The sequence below is a fragment of the Chinchilla lanigera genome, unplaced genomic scaffold (assembly GCF_000276665.1).
Source record: "Chinchilla lanigera isolate Chin_1 unplaced genomic scaffold, ChiLan1.0 scaffold00019, whole genome shotgun sequence".
NCBI classification, from domain to species: domain Eukaryota; kingdom Metazoa; phylum Chordata; class Mammalia; order Rodentia; family Chinchillidae; genus Chinchilla; species Chinchilla lanigera.
In genome coordinates this window covers 16,310,911-16,333,438 of record NW_004955420.1, presented here as the reverse complement: position 1 = coordinate 16,333,438, position 22,528 = coordinate 16,310,911, and the positions used below count along the sequence as shown (strand labels likewise).

Below are 22,528 nucleotides of genomic sequence, written 5' to 3'. Positions count from 1 at the left end.
GCCTGCCTGGCAAGCGCAAGGTCGTGAGTTCGGTTCCCGGTACCGGAGAAAAACCACAAAAAAAAAAAAAAAAAAAAAAAGCTGTTAGAGAAAAGAAATAGATCACCTATAAAGGAAAGCCCATCAGAATCACAGCAGATTTTCAACACAAACCATCTTCAAGAAGAACTTGAAGTGAAGTATTTTAGGTCATGAATGAAAACAACTTCCAATGCAGACTGATGTACCCTGCAAAAGTAATGGAGAGATAAAATACTTCCACAACAAAGAACTGAAGAAATTTATGACCAACAAACTAACTCTACAGAAAATACTGAAAGCTATTCCAGAAAAATTAACTGCTCATAGTAGGTAAATATTTATATTGTCCACTAACACTTATTCTCATTGGAATGCAAATCTTTTATTTTTTTTTTCAAAAATGTGAGCACAGTTCCAAATCTCCAATAATGTATTGTTATACACCAAATAAAATCCCATCCTTGAACATATCATATTCTTAAAGACTTACCAACAATGAAGTTTTAAAATTTTCACTTAACAGTGAAGTGTCACTAAACAGTGAATTCTTACTAAACAGTGAAGTTTTAAATTATATAGTTGAGCACATAGGAGCAAATTAATGATTTTATTTTTTAAAAAAGCAAAACATTTCTGTATATAAAACACCACAACAATCTGCAGTGTGAAAAGAATTTAGGTGTATACAATATTGGGGTAGGTATTTTGTCACAACTTTCATATGGTGACTCATTTGCCAAATTCAATAAGCATCTCTTCTAGCCTAGGAGCCAGATTTGGAAATGAAACAAAATAAACAATGAAAGGCCTCTAACCTTAAAGGAACTTACATTCCAAAAGTAAAGGGCGAATTGTCTGAAGATAAACTCCAATGAAAGTAACAACAGAAAGAGATTAAGCTAAAAGAGAAAAGTCAATAAAAACAGCATATTTGAAAATTACACATCAAGGCTAAGTATCTTAGAAAATTCCGCTACTGATTAGGAGTATATTTAGTTTTATTATCAAATGTTAGAACCAGAAAGTGGGCAAAGAAAGGTCAGTCATCCTGGAAATGATATTTCTGGGTTGAGTGCAGATGGGAAACTTAGAACTGGTGCATTATTAATTGCTTGACAATTCCAGTGTATGCTGTACTGGGAGCAGCAGCTTTTTCTTCTGGAAGGACCTCATCTCTATGCTGAAACCATTCTATATTCACTCCTACCATACTGATCTAAATGCTAGTTACTATAACTATAGCTGATAATATAATAATAATCTTGGAAGTAGCAATATAACAAAAATAAATATGACCTAAAACATGTTTTCTTTTATCTAAAAAGATGAGTTATATTCTCACTACTTATAGTCTTCCATTTTTATACCATCCTCTGTAGATTATTTTCGGAGATACTCCATCCCCAGCATGACAACGAGGAGATTCTTTTTTCAATTTGTTCAAATACATACACATTTTTCTCCAGTCTGATATCTATTTTATCATCTATTTATTTTCTTATTTTTGTACATGTGCTGTGTATAGAGTTATTCTAAATTCAACTAATTTACTTACTAAGTCTACAAATACAAAAATTACAAACTAAATCATTTTTAAATGCTTCATTTGTCCTTAAATTGTTTCAGAAATCTTTAATTTATCTTTGTTTTAGCTATTCATGTAGACAGTCTCTGAAGCCAGTCACCTAACTCTAATTATTTCAGTTTACAAAAGAGGAAATCACTGTGTAGATGGGAAATAATTTACTGGAAACCACTTTACTGTTTATGAGAGACTCAAGTTTAGCAAAGAATAAAATGCAATAACCACCTCCAGTGTACCCTTGTTATTTGTGTAGGAGAACTGAACTATAACATCAAGCATAAATTTAAGAGCATGGAAAATATTTCATTCAAATGATCTAAATTAATCAGGATTTATTTTTTCCAGAACTTCTTTCCCTCTTCATGAATTATTGGCTGCATATTGCAGACTAACACAAAGTTACTCTACAGTTTTGCAAGGATACCTGATGGCAGTATTTCTCAGAGATAGCCCTTATTCTTATCCCAAGAATGGTACATTTCAAAACAACTTAATATGCAAAATAGTCATCTGTTTACCATACCTTTTTCACCCTGCTCTTTACACTTGAATGGATTTCAAGAGGCCTTTGAAAAATGTTTTTCTCAGTGAGGAGAATTCCTCAAACACATCTAAAAAGAGCAATCGATATTCATTGCTTAAAATCGGAATCATTTAACCTTTACAGGATGAATCCAATCTCCCTTCAACCTTGCTCTTTATAATTTATAAAATGTTGGATTGGTATCATATTTTGTCATAATGTATATAAAGTGGAAGTATCTTGAAAAATGTATGAATAAGAGGTAGATACATGTGCATCCCCATATTATAACATGAAAACATGTTAAAAAGGCTACCTAGATCAGTTGGTAAATATATAAAATTCTGTGACTGCCAGCCAACTTTGACCAAACTCTGCAGTATAACCTGATCTGCAGCCAGAGACCACAATTTAACTTTAGGTAAGCATCTAAAAAATAAGTATTTTCCCATAAGTTCTATAGAAGTCAAAAATATAATTTCATAAACACTTTTGGGACAATAAAAATAAAAGGCCTTGGAATTGGGGAATCCATTTTCCAGCTTTGACTCTGTCAACTAATTAGGCAGGAGGTTAAAGTCAATGTATTCATTTCCTTATACACTGTGTCATGCAATTATGTATTTGTGAAATATTTATGAGCATATACTATGCGCTAGGCATTGTACTAGATGCAGGTAGTATAGTGGGAAATAAATAATGTCTACATTATGTGCAAGAGATTTTCCTGTAGCCTTAGTAAGACGTTTATATTTTAACCTAGGATAAGAAATTACTGAATTTTCCCACAGTAGAGTAACTCAATGTGGTTTATGTTTTGTAAAGATATTATCTAGATTGTTCTATGTATGATGGATACAAGCATAGAAGCAATCCCAAAACCACTTTCAAAAACCATTACTTCATTGGACTATGTAAAAACGACTAGGAAGTGATTATCATAGCCGGTGCTGCACTGCAGAAACTGAAGCTGACTGAGAGAGAATGCTTGGTTTATATGGGTAAGTGTTGACAAGGGACAAAGGCAAATCTCTAGAACACTTTATTAGTTCTTCCACTACAACACAGTTTCATTTCACTAGGCCACTGTATATTCATTCCATCAGTGACCGTACCCTGTATATAAGTGAAGCTCACAAATGTATAAAAATCTTTTACTACTTTATCTTGGAGGAATAGAATGGCATGGCTTTTGGTGGTTCAAGCAACACCATTTGCCAGTAGGTTGATTTATTCTTAAAATGTTTTATTGCATTGTGTTTTTCAACCAGACTGACATTTTCATTTCTTTTCTAGTTTTAAAAATGAAAAAGCAATCCAAAACAGCAGGACTGACTTAATCAGTATAAAATTGAAAGATCTTTAGATGTATAATAAAAGTCCAAACTTGGGGAATGGCAGACTTTCAAACAGTAGCCAAGCAGGGAAGAAGGGTGAGCCAAGGAAGGGCAGGGAACAGGCATGCCGGGACTGTGGAGACAAGAAACTGACCACTTTCTTGGTTTCCTATGGAAAATATTTTATACACCTAAATCCATCAATGTCCACAAACGTCTGCTCTATTTTTTGTCTCACCTTCGTGGTCTTATTACAACATAATATTGCATTATTTCAATTCCTGCCCCATGTGGAAAAACTGGGTGATTTCAAATACTTTCTTCAGCTTCACAATAAGCTGCCAGTCACTCTTCTGCATTTCATCTCAAAACCAGTCTTTGAGTGCATCGGCGGACTGCTGGCTAATCTTACCAGCTAGAACATCTCTATCTTCAGAATATTTCTCAAACACCTTGGGAGATTTGCCTTCATTAGCTTCTCTTTTGATGCAAACTTCTTGCCCTTTTTTTTTCAACATCCACTTGTTGGTGGTTTATTTTGGTACTTGTTACTATTCTGATGTCAATGAAGCCCTTCCTGGGGACACACATGGGAGTCCCTTGTTTCACCTAATCTGCTTCCACCCCTATCATTATCAAATCATGTGAAATGGTTTCAAAACATTTTGAAGGAGGATTTTCTTCCTGCAGGGAAATATTGCTATGTGCTTAAATTCTTGTTTCTGTTTCTTGTATTCTTGTCTATATGTATTTCATGAAAGCATCAAATGAATGATAAATAATTCCTGAGCTAAAAAGTCTAAATCCCAAACTATCAACCACTTCTTGCACATCACATTCGCCACTCACATCAAAGGCCAGAATTGCTGAGTAGTGAAGACTGTTCCAGAATCATGGACTCTTTCATGACTTTTCTTAATAGATGGGGCTAATGTTGATTCCAGCAAGGACATTTTCGAAGTTTTCAAATTTTCAAGGAGAGCTTCCAAAGAGTCCAGTGTAGAAGCCTGGGTATAGACTCCTTTTTCTTCCAATTTAATAACACTTAGTGTCTACTTCAACTCATGGATCAATTCATCTTAAAGAATAGATATTTCATCTTTTTTATAATTCACCAGGAGAGATAAACCAGTCAGTATTTTCTCCTGGTCTTTTCCAAGAATATTTACTTCCTGAGATGTTTCTACTTCTTTATGCTTTTTATACTCATTCTTCTCTCATAATTTCTTCATAGGAAGAGGTAACTGGAGGCTTCAGATCTGAGTGGCAATGGGCACTTCTACTCCAAGAACAATTATCATATCACCTTTCTTCAAATGCCCATTGATCAATATGACATCTATGGTGGTGACCTTTCCTGGGACACTTTTAACCTCAACTACCTGTCCTTTCAACTCTTCAAAGTATGTGCGTCTCTCACTCAACATGGTCTGAGCTAGCAAGAGAAGAAGGTAAATCAAACTTCCAATGCCATCACTAGTATGTTTGGAGCTAAGTAGCAAGGACATGAAAGTGCAGGGATCTTTGTCCTCATAAAACAAAACAGTATGCAAATCCTGCTGTGTAATTTTTATAGTAATGGCTTTTGTTCGCTCCTCAAATTCATCTTTTGTATTATTTTTTTCTGTGTCTTTAAAGCATCTGTTAAGCAGCCTCGCCAGAGTCAGGGACTCTTTTTCCAATCATATAACCTATCAACTTTATTGAGTGCAACAATGAAGGGACATTTTTTAGGTTTGAGAAGGTTGATAGATTCAGTTGTCTGGGGTTTGAAATTATGAATAATATCAACAACTTAAATGGCAATATTACAAAGAGAATGCCCTCTGTTTTGCAGATTACTAAAAGATGTATCTATAATCAGCATTCCTAGAATCTGTACATTCTCTTTATCAAAATTTTTAATCTTTTTAGTTTGTTTATTAATAGCTTCACGGAGAACATTGGTGGCCCCACTTTACTGTGTGATACCACCTACTTCACCACCTTGGATATGTATATGATGAAAGTTATCTAAAATTTTTGCCTTCTCTGTGATCATATGTCCAAATACATAGCTAATAGGAGCTCTTGGCTTTTCTGTCTTTACAGTTTTACTGAATTCGAGTTGTCATTTCTCATTTCTCTTTTTCCTTTGTCATAAGCCCATTCTTCTTTAGTTTGATCATGATCAGAATCATATTCAGTGCCTGAGCTTATTTCTTTTCTAGCTTTTTTTTTTATTTCTCTACTTTCTATGTGCTTTGCCTTAATCTTTCTCTTCTGACATCTTTTCATCATCTTATTCACCTTCACTGCCTCCACTTTCTCCTTCTTCTTCTTCATCTTCTTCTTCTTGTTCCTCCTCTGCTTAAGGATGTTTCTTTTTTTTCTGTATGAGTTGTGTTTTCTTCTTGTTTATTTCTCTTCATCCATGCCCATAGCTTCTAAATCATCCAATCAAACATCCTTACCTCCTCCTCCTCCTTCTTCTTCTTCTTCTTCTCCTCCTCCTCCTTCCTTCTCCTTCCCCTCCTCCTCTTCCTTCTCCATCTTTCTCCTTCTCCTCTTCCTCATATTCTTTCTTCTCCCTCTCCTTCCCCTTCTGCTTCTCTTCCTCCTCCCACTTCTTTCTCTCCCTCTTTATCTTCTGCTTCTGCTTTCTCTTCTCCTTCTCTTTCTCCTTCTTCTTTTTTTTCTGTTGGTTCCATCAGAGGAGGTGTTTCCTTTTCTGTGGTACACACTGTTCCATAACTTCAACATCAGTACTTAATTCCACTGCCTCGGATACTTCTCTATTTTCTAGCTGCTGCAGTGATTTTTTGTAGTTTTTGTCTTCATACATTGGCCTTGTCTTTGACAGAGCCTTTTGATGGCTTCAATATCCTGAGCTTGTAGAAGTTTAAGGGTAGTTTCAGGTCTGGCTCTGGCTTCTCTCTGGTATTAAATTAAAAGCTTCCCTTCCCTTTTCTAGCATTTTCCCTTTCCTTTTTGCTTTTTCCTTTCTCTTTTTTCTTGTCCCAATCATCCCTCATCTTTCTACTTTGATTCTAACTCTCTGTTCATGTGTTCTTCCTCTTCTCTCTTCTGTCTTCTTCTTCTTTAACCTTAGCCAGAGCTTCTCGCATAGATTTAACAGTCATTTTGCTAGGTCCTTTTTTTCTTCTCTTCTCTTTTCTCCACTTTCTGCTTTCTTTTTCTTATCTTCCTTCTTTTAATCTCCTTCATTGTCATCTTCCTCAGTCCTGGAAATGTCTTTATTCTCTGCAGATTCAGAAGTAGCTCCACCACCAGGAGTCACTTTGGATTTCACAACTTCCTCTTCAGGTTTCTTTCAAGATTCTTTTTATTTACCCTGATCATTTTTGCCTGTTTCCAATTTTTTTTTCTTTGCTTTCCATAGTTTTATTTCTTCTTCGGGTCGCTGTTTTCTCTTGCACTCTTCTTTTGGGCTGCTGTCATAATTCTGAGGGAAGGGTCTTCAACTTCAGTCTCATTATCAACATTAGGACCTGACTTTTTTCTGTCCTTTTCTAGATTGCAAAACTTTGTCAGCCTCATCACCACTTTCCACCTGAAGAGTTAACTCTGGAAGGCTCTTTAAATGCTTGACTATCTTTGTCATCCTCTGAATTACCCCACTTTTTATTTGACTTCTTAGCTTTCCCTTTAGCTTTTTTAGAAAGTTTATTAAAATCATCCTCTTCCTCATAATCACTCCCAGTGTATTTCCACTTTTGGCTGTGCAATCTTTTGTTAATATCAATCTTCTGATTCTTCACTATTGTTATCATCAAAACTTTGTCTCTTGCCCTTCATCCTTTCCCTTTTTTTAATCTTGCTTTGAGGTAGATTTTTCTTCATTGTTTTCTCTTGGCATTGCTGCAATAATTTCTCTGCCTGCTTTGATGCCTCGAGCTTCCAAAGACAATCCTTCCAGTTATTTCAAAATATCATCTTTATCATATCCTGCTTTCCTCCTCATTCTTTTTCCCCTTGACCTTTTACGTTTCTTCTTCTTTGTCAGCACCAGCTCCTATTTATGTAGCCATGGCACCAAAATCAATGCACACTTGACAGTGTCTTTACTCTTTTTCCCTCTTTCATCCCCATGGCTTGTGATGGCCCCAAGCCTCTCTATTCTCTCACAGAACCGCTGTCCCCTTGCACTCCACTCAGCTAGGTCCCTCTACACTACCACCTCTTGCACTAGCCCAGAGTGATATTTTAGAGCAATCTTTGCCTTTGTTGTATTTCAAGTCACCTAGTCATTGTGATCCAATCTCTGGAATCTCTGCAATTCTTTCCTTCTTATTGCAGACTCTAATTAGTTAAATTGGGGATTATTAAGCAGGGTTCAGTATATTTCCTACGATTTTATTTCTATCATTTAAAAAATCTAAGCTTTTGTAATAAATATTATATATAATTATATTATATATTGTAATAAATATATAATATATATACAGTATAATTGTATAAATCTAAGCTTTTGTAATATATATTATACATAATATATAATATATATTTTATATATAATATTATATATTATATATAATAATATTATATATATATGACTGTAGGGATTTAGTTATGAAGAGCATAAATCTTGAAGAAATCCACAGAGAAGTAGGTGAAATAACCAGATTCAATATAATAAAGGTTAGTGCACCTGACATGTAGCGTAAGGTGGTATTACATACAGTTTCATAGAGCCTTACTGAGTTAGGTTGAGTCTCACATAAAGGTAACATTTTTCTTGCCTCCTAAAGATGAAGCTAGAAAGAAGTTCATTTGTTGTCCTGTCTGGCAATCCTTTTACCTTTCCAGTTTTAGTACCAACTTTTTCAGAATTAAGTCCTCATAGCACAGTTCTGATCATTGTGAGAAAATAAAAATTTTACCTTTGATATCTAAGCACAAAGTCTAGTCTGCACTATTGAATTTACCATCTTTGATATATTATTTGATGCCATTATGTCCTCTTGCCTCTGTCTCATTTTCACAGTAGTACACCACTGTAGATGTTAAAGATTGTGTCAGATGTTAGACATCCTTCATATTATTAGTCTAGGATGTATTCCACTGTCATTAGGGAAAATTTCCCTGTTATCTCAAGCCTAGGCCTTAAAATAATTTTAACTTAAAAAAAAGGAAAAATCAACACAAAGTTAATTATATAAAAAGTAAAGAATGATACATGGCTATATTTGGCAAAGGAGCAAATACGTGAACTTCAGATGAGGGGAAATATAATGCCATTATTCGATCATTGAGGTTTGGAAAAAAACATCACCATAGATGGTCTTGGGATAGTCACTATTCAGCAGAATCTGAGAACAGCCCATGACCTACGATATGGTCTATATTTTCATTAACTTACATTTCTGATACAGTCACTTCTGACTGCAATGCCTGCTTCCTCCACTCACCTCTCACCACCTTTTCTAACATTTAGTTTATGTCGTATCATATTACTTCCTATAACTCTATTCTGTATTAGAAGAAAATCTGATATAATTGCTTGGTTCTGGGAACCCCATGAGAGGAGCATGTGTGGGGTTGATCTGTGATTATCTGTTGTGAGCAAAGAGCCTGCCTTACGTTTCCTGATGAGTGCATGATTGTAAGAGCACTGCGTGGATGTTTAATTACTAGATGGTGAGTTGCATTGATTAACCCACAGAAAATCTCATTCCCTAAAAGTCTCCTTTTCTAAATGTCACTTCAGATTTAGACAGCAATGATGAATCATGCCTTCTGAAAGACCATATTTAAAATAAGCATCTGTTGCCTGGGAACCAAGCAAATCCCACTGACAAAGTTTTATAGATTGTTTTATCAAATTAGCTCTTATCAGCAAGACACCCCTCGGAATGTGAGATAAAATAAAGAGGAAAAAATAAAGGGAGATCATCATAACCATTATGGTCATTTTTTATAGGATTGTATCTTTCCCTTGTCCTTTCTTTAATTTAGACTCATTTTATTCCTATGATAGATTATTATTATTATTATTATTACCCTACTATATCTACTGAAAAGATATAAATGAAAGTGCAGAATTTTGTACCAGCAATCTACTTTTATTTTTTAGCAGATTTAGTGTCTTTTATTTTTTAGTAGATTTTTACCTTTTTTTAGTAGATTTAGTGTCTTTTACTTTTTAGTAGATTTTTTTCCTCTTTTTAGTAGATTTAGTGTCTTATTTTTCAGTAGATTTTTTACCTTTTTTTTAGTAGATTTAGTGTCTTTTATTTTTTAGTAGATTTTTACCTGTTTTTAGTAGATTTAGTGTCTCTTATTTTTTAGTAGATTTTTCACCTTTTTTAAAAGTAGATTTGGTGTCTTTTATTTTTTAGTAGATTTTTACCTTTTTTTTTTAGTAGATTTAGTGTCTTTTATTTTTTAGTAGATTTTTACCTTCCAACTTATTTTCCTAACTCACATGTCAAAACTCTAATTTAGGTCATATTTTATACTGAGATGAAGACCAATCCTACACCTGTGTGAGATCCTCTCCATTCATAAACATTCTGTCAAATTCTCTTTCTTTTGTCAAATATGAGTACAATTTGCTATATGAAATTAATTTTTAAAACAACTTCAGTTAGTTTTATATAAATGTGTTGTCCTTAGATATGTATTTTAATTGTATAAATATGTGTATATAATGAACAGATTTAATGAACTGATTTGGATATGAGATAAAATAATTTGGCAATTTATTTTCATAACTGAAGACTAATTCTAAGTATTTGGTATGTATTAGTGTGTTGAATTTTAATGCCCCCAATTTTTGGGGGGCTAATTTTGCATGCTTATGTCTGACAATCTGAACAACTAATTTAAAGATAACAGTATACAATATAACAACCATGGTTGAATTCTTACCATCTTGTTTAGTGAAGCTCTGTATCATTTCTAACTTTTTTCTCATTATTTTTTATTCTCTTTAATGGATTGATCAATCTTACATTGTTATATCTGGTAATCTGAGCAACTTCACTGATGATAACAGTAACACAACAACCATTGTTAATTTCCCATCATCTTGTTTGGAAATTCTGTATCATTTTTATTGTTTTTGTCTTTTTTTACTCTTGTCTTTGTTGTTGTTATTTTGTTATTATTTTTCCTCTTTAGAATAAAAAAAGAAAAAGGAAGGAAAGAAAATTCTGCTGCAGGCCAAAAATGTAAAGCCAACTGTAAAGAATCCAGAACATTTGATAGGATAGGCTGCAATTTTTTCCTATTGTTTCTCATAAAAAGTATAAGTGAAGTTAAGTTTTCATGGAATTGGAGCTTTTTCTAAAACCAAACTTCTGAAGGAGATCATGATTCAAAGGAACTAAGTAAAGGGAAATTATTCAGGAAAAAACTGACATTTTCTTTATTAAAATCCAGAATGAAGTTACCTACAAGACTATATCAGTCAGAATTCAATCAAGAAATTAATACCATTAGAAGGGTTACAAAAGAAGGCTTTCCCATGGGACTTTGATGTTACACAACTCTGGGGGGATCTGGAGATCAGGATTTGGAATGGGGGCACTGAAGGATAAGAGCTGTCACTTCTATACCTTCTGATAATCCCAGTGGTACAGCTGGTCCAAAATCAGCAGCCAGAAATGGGGACAAGACATGAAGCAGTGTCCAAGTGAAGTCACTGAAACACACCAGCAGGTTGTACCATTGCTTGGTGTTTGTAATTGACCATTCTGACCTTCAGAGAGGAGTGACTCCTGCTTCTGTACTTTCTTCTGTATCTCTTGCATACTTTTATTTTGGTCAGCTCTGACTCAGAAGCATATAGGAAAGGAATCTTAGAAAATATAAATTTCCCACTTAGTCAAGCTGAATCAGAAAAAAAACCACTGAGTTCAAGCTTTTTTTTAAAGCATGAGTATATCAAAGTCATCAAGTGAATAGAATATAGGTCCTATAGAGATTTTGGTTTTCAAATAGTTTCAGTAGAATCTCACTTCTGAATCTAGGAAAAATTTTAACGAAGCCTTAATCATAGTTGATAATATTTAGTAATCAGAGGAGAAAATTGATATCAACATCTCATATTTATATCAATAAAATAATAACCTAAAAGACATTGTAGTTACAGAGAAGCAATTGTTTGAATTATGTAATATATATTTTCAAGTTTGTCACATTGCATTAATCTGATCTTTCATTCTTAATGAGGACAGGCCTCATTAAGAAAAAAATATCTGCATTTTCACCATGAAAGCTAGATACAAATGGACCCTGAAATAGGCAGACTAACAATATAAAACCTTTCCAAAGAAGCAAGTGGCAATATCAATTCATTTGGATAAATGCCACATGTGAAATAATTTTTATTTTTTAATACCTTAACTTAGATAAATTCAAATGCTCTTTAAACCAACCCAGAGGGCCCTTTCTGATTCAAAGGTCCATTTTCAATGAAACAATCTCTGCTCCTCTAAGCAAAACTGAATGTATGCTTACCATGGACTCTGATGTAAGATAATTTATGTCACAATTAAGTTAATTTTTCATCTCTTTCTTAAATTCTTATTATTTTTCATTTTATTATTAACTACTACTTCATAACTTTCAAAGTAAAAGAGGATGGTGTCCCAAATTTCAAATTTCTTTCTTATAAAGAATTTAATTGGCAACATAAACAGCATTACAAAGAACATCTTCAAACCTTTCTCCTTGTGAATCCACAAGAATTTGAGGCCTGGATCCAAGTATAGTTTGACTGGATCACAAGCACGGTCTAGGTACTGATGTGTTGATTTCTCTTACAGCTTCTTCAGCCTACGTTCCCATCAATGGTGCCTATTTCATGCTGCCTTTAGAAATGGAAAATTTACTATGATCAGAAATTCACAAATGCATGGATATTTATTTCTCTGCTCTCCATACAGTAATGACTGCATCTCTTTACAATCATAATGTCTTTAAACATGCAAACTCTATGAGCTGAATCAGAGTCTCATCCATGGCCTCTCCCTTAACCAGCTGCAGGACTCTGAGAAACTCAGTTGCTTTTTCTGTTCTTTCATTTTTCTCATTCATTTAAGCTGTAAGGAATTCACTCAACCACATTCAAGGAGCACCACTCTGCTTTGTAACTGACTGTATCACCTGAAGTGTATGCTTATTCACTGTCAGGAGAACCTCCATAGTAAGTGCTGTGAAAACAGCAGTCAGTGTTTGAGATTCAGGGATATTTTTCCTGAGAAAGGGATATTTAAGGTAAGACCTAAAAAGAATTTGTTAGTCAAAAAATCAGGGAGGCAAGATAAATTTTGTGTTAAGGATGTAAAGATAAAATATGTTTTGTATAGAAGGAAATATATTGTGTATAGAAGGAAGCAATACACAGAACTAAGGAGGAAATCCTTCAAATCAGGACCACTGATGGGAAGAGTCAGAGGCTCAGAGAAGCAGAGAAAGTGGTACTAAACCATATACGACATTAGGGGATTTGGAAAGCATTTGATTAAAGAAAAATCTTCATGGATTATAAGGGAATAGCCACATATTATGTAAGCAAGAAGTGAGTACTTCAATAATTTTCCAAACTTTTAGATTTCTGTCTCTTCTAAATCTGTGCCTTTCATAAAATAACCACTGGACACACATCAGTTAGAACATGTAATGGTGCTAGTCTGAATTGAGATGTACTACAGATATAAAAAACACCAAGTTGCAAATCCTTAGTACCAAATGAATGTGAAATGTTTCAGTAATATTTAGTTTATTTCACATTGGTCCTATGTTGAAAGCATGGGATATAGTGCGTTAAATATATAGCATTATAAGAATTAGTTTTAGTTGTTTTCTTTTACTTTTTTAATCATTGTCTTTGTTTTTTTCTTTTTAAAATAAAAAATGGTTACTAAAAAATTAATTATACACATGGCTCTTGTTTTTTATTTATTGGACAATGCTGTTGTATATCATTTGTTTCTAAGGAAACCACAGGATACTAAAGATTCATCCAGAGTGAAGATTTTTGATGAATCAAATAGAAATTTCTTCTTATTAAATCTGAACCCTCAGATGATTACATATAACTGTGAGATGATTTCAACTGGAATCTCAAGAAGAGAGCCATGTAACTAGATTATCCATGATATAGACTTCAGGAGAGCGGTTTAGAGGATTATGTGGGAGTTAAAATGTATGCATATATTCCATTATATATTAACAAGATAGCTCAGAGACGACTCCCACACACCACTTAGCATACTGGCTTAGATTTTTTTTCACTAGTAAAGTAACTCTGAATAAAGGAAGAAAAAAACCTAGCAGTAGTAGAGTGAATGCCACACAGTCTAGTTAAATGGCATGGATTGTTTTATAGAATATGAATTTTTCTTAAGTGATTTTTAAAACTGTCTTGCAAAAAGTTTTCCTTTCATATGGCCAGCGAAAGAAGCCTATTACTTCTTACAGAGATTTTATGATTGATCTTTTTCATATGATGAAAATCTGATGAACATTCATTAAATTTTGTTTTGTGCCAACTTAGTTGAACAAATTTCATTTCTGGACTTCAGAGACTTCATAGTCCAATAGAAGGGATTAATGCACAAAGCAATAAAATAAGGGGGAAAAGTTTAAGAATGAAATTACATATCAGGTACAAATGTAATATGATTTTTTCCATGAGGAAGCACATCAGTTTTACTACCTAGAGTATAATATCTAGTTTCATTCATAAAATATAGTTGACTACATGCAGTCCAGAAAACATTTGTCTATACTTAAAAACTGTCTCATACAACATAAGTGACATTGTCACTTAATTTAAAGATTTTCTTTGGAGGATCTATCAAAATAAGACAGTACGTATATGTACTTATTAGCATTTTATACTTCATAATTATTATGTAGGTATCAAAGGAGTAATGTAATTCCTAGTATCTTTTTCTGCTGACAGGTTTTGCAACCTTACCTAGTGAGTGTGACTCTGATAAGATCATGTATAAAGAATGTTTTTTATTTGCAGAGGAAATGTACCATGAATAGCAGTTACTGTGGACTTTCCTCAGTGTCCCATTTACTCTGAGGCATGCTGTATATTTTGCTAGGGAAAACAAAGCCAGATATTTTGTCTCTAGGCATTTTCTAAAGATGGCCAACTTTTTTTTTTTTTTTTTTGAAGCCCTGAGCTATATCTACACTTTGTACTGTGGGCTCATGATGGTCTTTAAAAATGTCCAACTAAAGATCATTTGATTACTTTCCAGATTTTTAACTCAGACTCTGGGCTAAGCACAAGGGTAAAATTAGCTATTCAAATTTTCTTCACTTTTTATAATATAATTTCGAACACTCTAGTTTTAGAGTCATACCATCTCAGATTTTATATTCAGATGATAACTGAGTTTGATAGGGATATATTTCATTTGTCTCCAAGTGACACAAAATTGGTAAAGTATTGAAATATACATTGTATTGGCATTTTCATTTTGAAAGGATCTTTGATGGGAAGAGGATATTTTTGTTTGGAAAATGAACATCATCAAAATGTGGACTTAGCATACAAGGGGGTCTAGTCTACCCAACACGGAGTAAATATCAGTCACTTTATTTTTTCTACATTAAGTGTTGGCATAAAACACAGGTCAACTCTGTGAGGACTGAAAAGCAGCAGACAATTTGAAGGAGCAGCCCCAAATTAATTATCCATGAATCAGTGACAACTTTCTCATTTATTTTTCTTCTACTATTTCCCAGACAGCACAGCAGTGGGCACAAGGAGTTGAAAGCGCAGAGAAGATAGAGTAACACCCTTCTGATGTTACTCTAGAAGATTTTATCTATTTATTTATTTTTATTTCTTATTTTTTGGCACCGGCAATAGAACTCAGGATCTGGCGCTTGCCAGGAAGGTGCTTGTGCCGCTGAGCTACATCCCCAGCCCTCTAGAAGATATTTAGAGAGTGTAGAGAAACTGCTCACTTTTATTATTCCTCCTTTGCCAATTCTTTCACGGACAAATCCTAAGCAAATTCTTGGCATTCCTGATGCCCACAGGAGCCAAAATTCTGAGTATGGGTTTGTCTTCCCTCTATCTTTCCTCTGTCTTTGGTTTCTTGGGAGCTGTGGTTCAAATAAACGGAAGGGGAAAGCCATCAATTCTGGATTTGCTTGTTTGTTTTCTGCTTGTCCTTCCAATGACTGGCCCTGGATTTAGATACAACTCAGAAATACACTAGCAACCAAAAATGTTATCTTCCCTTTTAAAGACAATAAAGAATTGCCCAAGGAACTGGAATGCATGGGAGTTTGTGGAAGAGCAGGAACTCAGAAAATCAACCCCAAGTAACTCTTTATAAACTTTGAAATCATTTCCAAACTAGTGCACAAGTGAATCTCACTATTTAGCATTAAAAAAGACTGAGAACTAAACATGTACACCACCGCTGATGTCCTGAGACCAGCCAATAGGTGGCGCAAACACTGGACAGATCCAAGTCAGATGCTCTTTTGATTTCTGATAGGATTACATCCTGACCTATCATAACTTCCAAATACTGTACATGAAAATTGCACTTAATACACCTCATCAACCAAACATCATAACTTAACAGCACTCTCCGGAAGGGTATTAGCCATGGCTGTCAACTAGCCTAGCACTGCAAGATTATCATAGAGCTAATTGTTACACTGCGAAAAGATTAAAATTCATAATTTGAACTATGATTTCTACTGAATGTGTACCACTTGCACGCCATCATAGAGCTGAAAATTCTAAATTGGACCGTAGTAGTTCAAGGGCTGTACTAAGACGCTCTGAAAAGTATTCTAGCTTGTAACCACAGTGCAGAAGAGGCAGGCTGGAACTCAAGCTCTGGTCCTAACCAAGCTGATGGCTTACTAGGAGAAAAATGTCAGCATTCTCCGTAAGATTTAAAGGAGATCCTGTGTCTCATACAATAATATTCAAAACACCCTAGATATGATAAAAATCACTTGGCACGTGAACTACCGTAAGAATTTCAGCTTGAGTGGGAAAACTCAATCAACAGACCCCACTGTGAGATGACAATGAACTGTCCAACTCTGAATCCAAAAGGAAAAGGGGAAAGTGCACCCAATGGATAGAAAGTAGAAGATGAGTAGCAAATGAAGCTTTTAGAACTGCAAAGCCAGCAACAGTAGCAAAATCCAAAAATAAAAGGACAAATAAAAGACAAAACGTTTCTCTGAAAATCTGAGAGGCAGAATGAAGATGATAGAAGAAGGAACCAAGGAATTTGAAGACAGATCACCAGAAAAGCTTTAACCTAACAATGAATCTGAAAAAACTAAAGTCAGCAAAAGACCCTTAAAGATATGGGGGATGACAACAAAAATATTTGCTTTAGCATCACTGGGGTCCCAGGAGTGTACAGAAATTGCTGTGCTGAAAGGAAGTAAAGAAATAATAGCCCAAATGTCCCGAATTTTGTCAAAGAATTAGACCTACAACTTCAGAAAGCTCAGTGAATGCCAAACAGCATAAACTTCAATGAATCCATATGAACTGTGTGATAATCAAACTGCTGACAATTAAAGCAAAGAAAAAAATCTGGAAGTCACCCAGCAAATAGAGACGCAAGAATCCAAAAGGAGGTTGTACAACTTTAAAGTAAATGGAAAGGACTGTTAACCCAAAGTTCTATGGCCCTTTTGTCTTTATTCATTGATTACCTCAAGTATTTATGACAGCAGGTGTCAGAAAGCTAACAGTAGAGATTTAATATGAGAAATTGGCTCATATAATTTTTAAGGCTAAGGGATTCCATATCTGCCACCTCTAAACTGGAGACCCAGGAAACCAGGTTGTACAGTGGCTTGAGAGATACAAGACACAATAGTGTATATCATAGTGTGAGAGGGGAGAAAACCAATGTTGAACTTGAAAAGACAGGCGGGAAGCAAACAAGGGCAAACTTCTCCTTCCTCTTCATTTTGATTTGGGGCCTTCAATCACTTGGATGATGGTCGCCTGTATGGGGAAGGCACTCTGCTTTAAAGCCCACAGATTCCACTGCTAATCTCATTGGAGACATCCTCACAGGTATAGTCAGGAAGCATGTTTAATCTAGGCATCCTATGTTCCACTCAAAGTGATGCACAAATAGACATTTCAATGAGGTCTGGTCCAATTTCCAGGCATTTCCTACTGGGGAAAATGTGACCAGGTTTCCATATATTTTCCTGAGAGGGGGCTTCCATTCTGATACAGGTAGAGAAGCAGAACAGTTACCCACATATATTCACTGACAGAAGTGAAGGAAGCTTATGAGACAAGCTGCATTTTTGCTGGAAAAAATAAAATCAAGGACTGATCATATACAGAGTAAACAGACTTATAGTATAAATTACAGAACAAACAATTCTGGGTTACCTAGTTTTCTGGAACAGATACAAATTTTTCTCCTCTTGCTTGTGATTGGATCAAATAGGGAATATGGAATAACAGTCAGATGTTGCCTCTCAATTTCTAAAATGTAGTGTTGGAGAAAGAAGAATTTATCAGGGTAACCGCTGTTCTCTCAGAGGACGGTGGGCTCTGAGTGAACGTGTAGGAAAAATCCTATTGTAAATTAATTCTATCCTGAGAATGGATGTTCTGATCCAAGGGAATAAATTAGCATAAGCTAAGAGATGCTACATAGCCAAGACTGTACTGTACTGTCAGGGGGAGTGAGTTTCTTTCCAAATAACACAGGAGTCGGGGCTGGGGATTTAGCTCAGCGGCAAAAGCGCCTGCCTGGCAAGTGCAAGGTCGTGAGTTCAGTTCCCGGTACCAGAGAAAAACCAAAAAAAGAAAAAAGAAAAAAGAAACAAATACCACGGGAGTCTTAGCATGTTCATGCGATGCAAATTATCATTGTGAACACTTATAGAAGGAATGAGAAATAAAGCTGGTTTTCTGTAAAAGTCCAGATTCTTAATGAATGCGCTTAATGGTTTTGGAGGCTATTATTTCAAGGCAGCAGGCACACTTATTAGCATCTTCAGCTCCAAATTTTTATTCATGAAATGAACAGACATCTAATGGGGCTGGTTAAATAAATGTCTCCCTAGTCTCAAATGGAAGTAACTGTCCCCAAGTCAACTTGATTCAGGCAGGAACTTAATATAATTCTAAGTTCCATACCAAAAAAATCTTTAAGTAAACCAGTCTATCATATTCAGGGGATTAGGTAAAATGCTGGAATAAGACAGGGACATTTAGAGACTTAGCACTAATATCTCTTGTTATTGAAGTTATTTAAGCTTTGTCAGAAAGGGAGTCTTCTACTCATAATACTTATAAACATACAATTTACAAATTCTCTGAAAAGCCAGACTACTGTAACTTTAAATAATATTTAATGAATATTAGCCATGGGTTCTCAGGAGATTTTAATCCACGAAGATAAGAATCACCTTTCCTTGAGCCAACCTCATCAGGATTTTTTGGAGACCTATCTTACATATTTTAGAAGTTCTCAGGTGGTTCCAATATGTGCTCAATGGTACAAGCCACTGGCTATGCTCCAATCAATAATAAGAATAAAATCTATCTGCAAACTACGTAAATAACTACACTGAGAATGAAACAACCATTTTTTGTTTACTGAAAGAAATAATGAAGGTTGAAATGAAAACATTTTATGTATTCTTAAGGATGATTTTTTTTTTTGAGTGCTTTACCTGGAAAAGCAATATCTGTACTTGCCCAGAACCTGGCTCTAAATGTAAAAAAGGGAAGTGGTGATGTTTCTGAAGCTTCAGGTATCTATATGCTTTGTACTTTTTTTTTATTATTTTAAAGAGAATAGTAAAAAATACAATAGCAAACTATAACAATATGTAATATAACAACCATTGGTGAATTTCTATCATCCTGTCTAGTGAAATTATATATTGTCTCTAATGTTCTTTTAAATTGTTATTTTCATATTCTCTTTAAAGGTTTGATCAATCTTTTATTCTTACATCAGGTAATCTGAGCAATATGTAATATAATAACCCCTGTTAATCCCTGCCATTTGGTTTGAAACCCATATTCTCACTTCACAAACAATGTTATCTCTTTTCCAGGAGGTCGTAGTCAATTACTTTGAGCCAGGTTAGAAATAGCTCTCACATTTAAGGTAAAGACGTGGTTGTCCATTCATGTCCATGTCATCCTTGTCTAGAATTCCATAGTTAGTTCGCATGTGGGCTGGAATGTGACAGCATAGGATAAGATTGATGGTGCGATCACTCTGTAAAGGTTTTATGCAACCATTATCTCAGTTAACTGGCTGTACTGGGTCAACAGACTCTATGGTAGATCCTTGCAGGGTAAGCTTGGACATGATTTAGAGAATAGTTTCATTCTAATCCATAGTACTGGGAGAAAAAACTTCTCTTCATAGCACCAGTATGTCCAGCATTGTTTTCTTATAAGGAACACTGAACAGTATATTGTTTATAATCAGTTTACTTCCCTTGCTATACAGGGTATCAGAATGAAAATGCTCAGGTTTTAGAGCAGCAATTATCCTGGAGAGCTGTTCTTTTATAGTTCGGTGCTGCTATCTGTGAAATTGGTTCCTGAAGCAGCAGAATGTGCTGGATGAAAGGGATGAGGTTAGGTACAGTATAAACCGCAAAGGAGTGTTCACATTTTGTGACAAGACTCTCTAATTTCTTACCCCATGTTACTTCCTCTTTTTTTCCATACTGACGGAACACCAGTTTAGTCAATGAAACATAAGCTGATGGTTCCTGAGGGAAGGTGGTTTCCAAGTAGGGTTACTTTATCTGTGTCTCTCTGCCTTTTTCCTGATATGCAGAACTGTAAGTGAAAGGTACTTTGGCCCTTACATTTTGTAATAGTGCAAGTAATATTTGAAACACCTGCATTTAGACTTGCCTAAATGAGACTTTTTAAAGTCTCTTCACTTACTTAAACTACTATTTTCTCAGTGATTAAGGTGATATGCTAAGCAAATCTATTATAAGGTGAATTTCTGAGATGAAGTTACAGCCACAACAGCAATGAAAAATACTAAAAAAAAGAAACTGGGAAAAACATAAATGAGTTCAGAGCTAAGCCAGTCGACCATGCAGTAGAGCTACCTGAAAACGGACCCAAAAGAGGAGGAAATGGAGAAAGGATTGAGAGAGACAAAGTATGACTATGTTAACATGCAATTCATAAAGTCTCCATCTCACTGTATTTTCCATGTGTGAAAATGTGTGCACACACATGTGCACACTTTTCTGGTTCAAAGGGACTCTTTAAGGACAGCAAATTGCAATTGGTAGGTAAGGATGATGCATGAGTATGAATACTAGAGATGCAGCATCATCACTGAACTTTGCTGCCTTTTAGGTAAGTTTGTCAAGAAGGGTTAGAAAAATAATAGGACAATGCCAATGTTTTAAGTGCCTAAGAAAAACAATGGTGAAAACTTGTGTTTAGAGTTTGCATATTGCTTTCAAGTGAAATATATTAGTTCACCTGCAAAAGTCAAAGATGGAAGTCAGTGGAAAATCAAGCAAATGTTTTGGAAGATGATCCAGGGATTTGATGTTAATATAAATATAAAATCAGTACTGCACACAAGTGGAGTATGCTGCTTTGAGAGGTTGATATATTTATCATCATCAAAAGTGCTCAAATGTATGCTATTATATGGACAGGAAATTCAAGAAAAACATATATGGCTGACTGAAATGATCTAGCCCTGAATTTAGTTTAGAACCTATAATTATAAATTGGCATGATACTTTGAGAAGCATTTCGTGATGAACTAATCATAGTAGTGCTTCAGTAGGTACTAACAAGTTGGTAGGTCATAAACTTCTGAATAGAAGACAGAAGCTCCACATTTTAGCTCCCTCTCTGATGGTCTTCTAAAACTAATGCACAGTTCACATTTGTTGGGTTGCTGTCAAATGTAATGCTTTTCCTTTTAAAAAAATTGTTCACTATCTCTGAAGTGAACTTAGGTTTTTGTCTCTCCTATTCTCTTTCTTGCTGCTTCAGTTCTGTGTTGTCTGTTTTAATAGGGCTCCATTTTCACACTGAGCTATGTAAGAATCCCATACTCCAGCTAAGTGGTTGTATTTTATACACCATAGTGATTCTTGATCAGACAAACCCCTTAACTAGGTTGGCTGACCAAGAATTACTTCTTGAAGTTGTATTTGTTGATCTCTCGGTCAGTGAGCCACACATAACCTTCTGCACAGCAGGCATTTAGCAGTGTCTGAGGGAACTGTATCTTTGGGTAATGACAGTTAACCCTTTGGTCTTAGAAGAACACTTGTTGACTTAAACTGCCATCACAGCTGATATTCCTGGCCATGGTGATTCACCGAAGTACACATACATAATCCACATTGAACCAGTGAGATAAGAGACATTTACTCAGAGATTACTAAGAAAGGATAGGTGGTATAAATGTGCGGCGTCTGCAATTTCCAAATTAACTTCTGACTTTAAAGAGGGAAGTTGTTATACATGAAGGTGAGGAGAACAGAAAGAACTCAGCTCAGTGTTGATGGCAGGAACCTCTGAATGAAGAATCTGTTTGGGGAGTCTTTGTGAGCAAACAGAAGCAGCTTAAGTTGTAAAAAGACTCAAACAAATTTCAAGAGTGCATTGACAAAATTTGGAGTAAACTTTGACTTGTGTTTATCTCAACTCAGCTTTTGCTACTTCCTCTTCTGAATATTTTCTTTTGTTTCATTCATAAATGTTTTTCCAAATAAATTATTTTTTATGAATACATCCTTTTTATTCAACTATTTCCTCTATTTTAGGGTCCCATATTTACTTGATTACAGAGAAATATCTTATACTTTTACCATCCTTGTCTTCCCTCTGTTTTATTTTTTTCATGGTCAGTGGCATATAATTCATTGGTAATTTGTTTATTTATTTAATATGAACTTTTGGATATTCCATTATCTATCCATCTATCTATCTATCTAGTGTCAGATGTTTTTAGATTGTAATTTAATTTATGATTCCCCAGTGCAACCGGTGTCTAGCTGGTAGATGATAAATAATAGGAAAAATGAACACATTCTAGCTCTTAATCC

The 22,528-nt window shown here is 34.9% G+C and overlaps 1 pseudogene; it reads right to left on the bottom strand.

The window, feature by feature from the left end:
- Positions 1-6,498: 6,498 nt before the first annotated feature.
- On the bottom strand, positions 6,499-8,899 carry LOC102026120 (annotated as a pseudogene).
- Between the last annotated feature and the right edge of the window lie 13,629 nt (positions 8,900-22,528).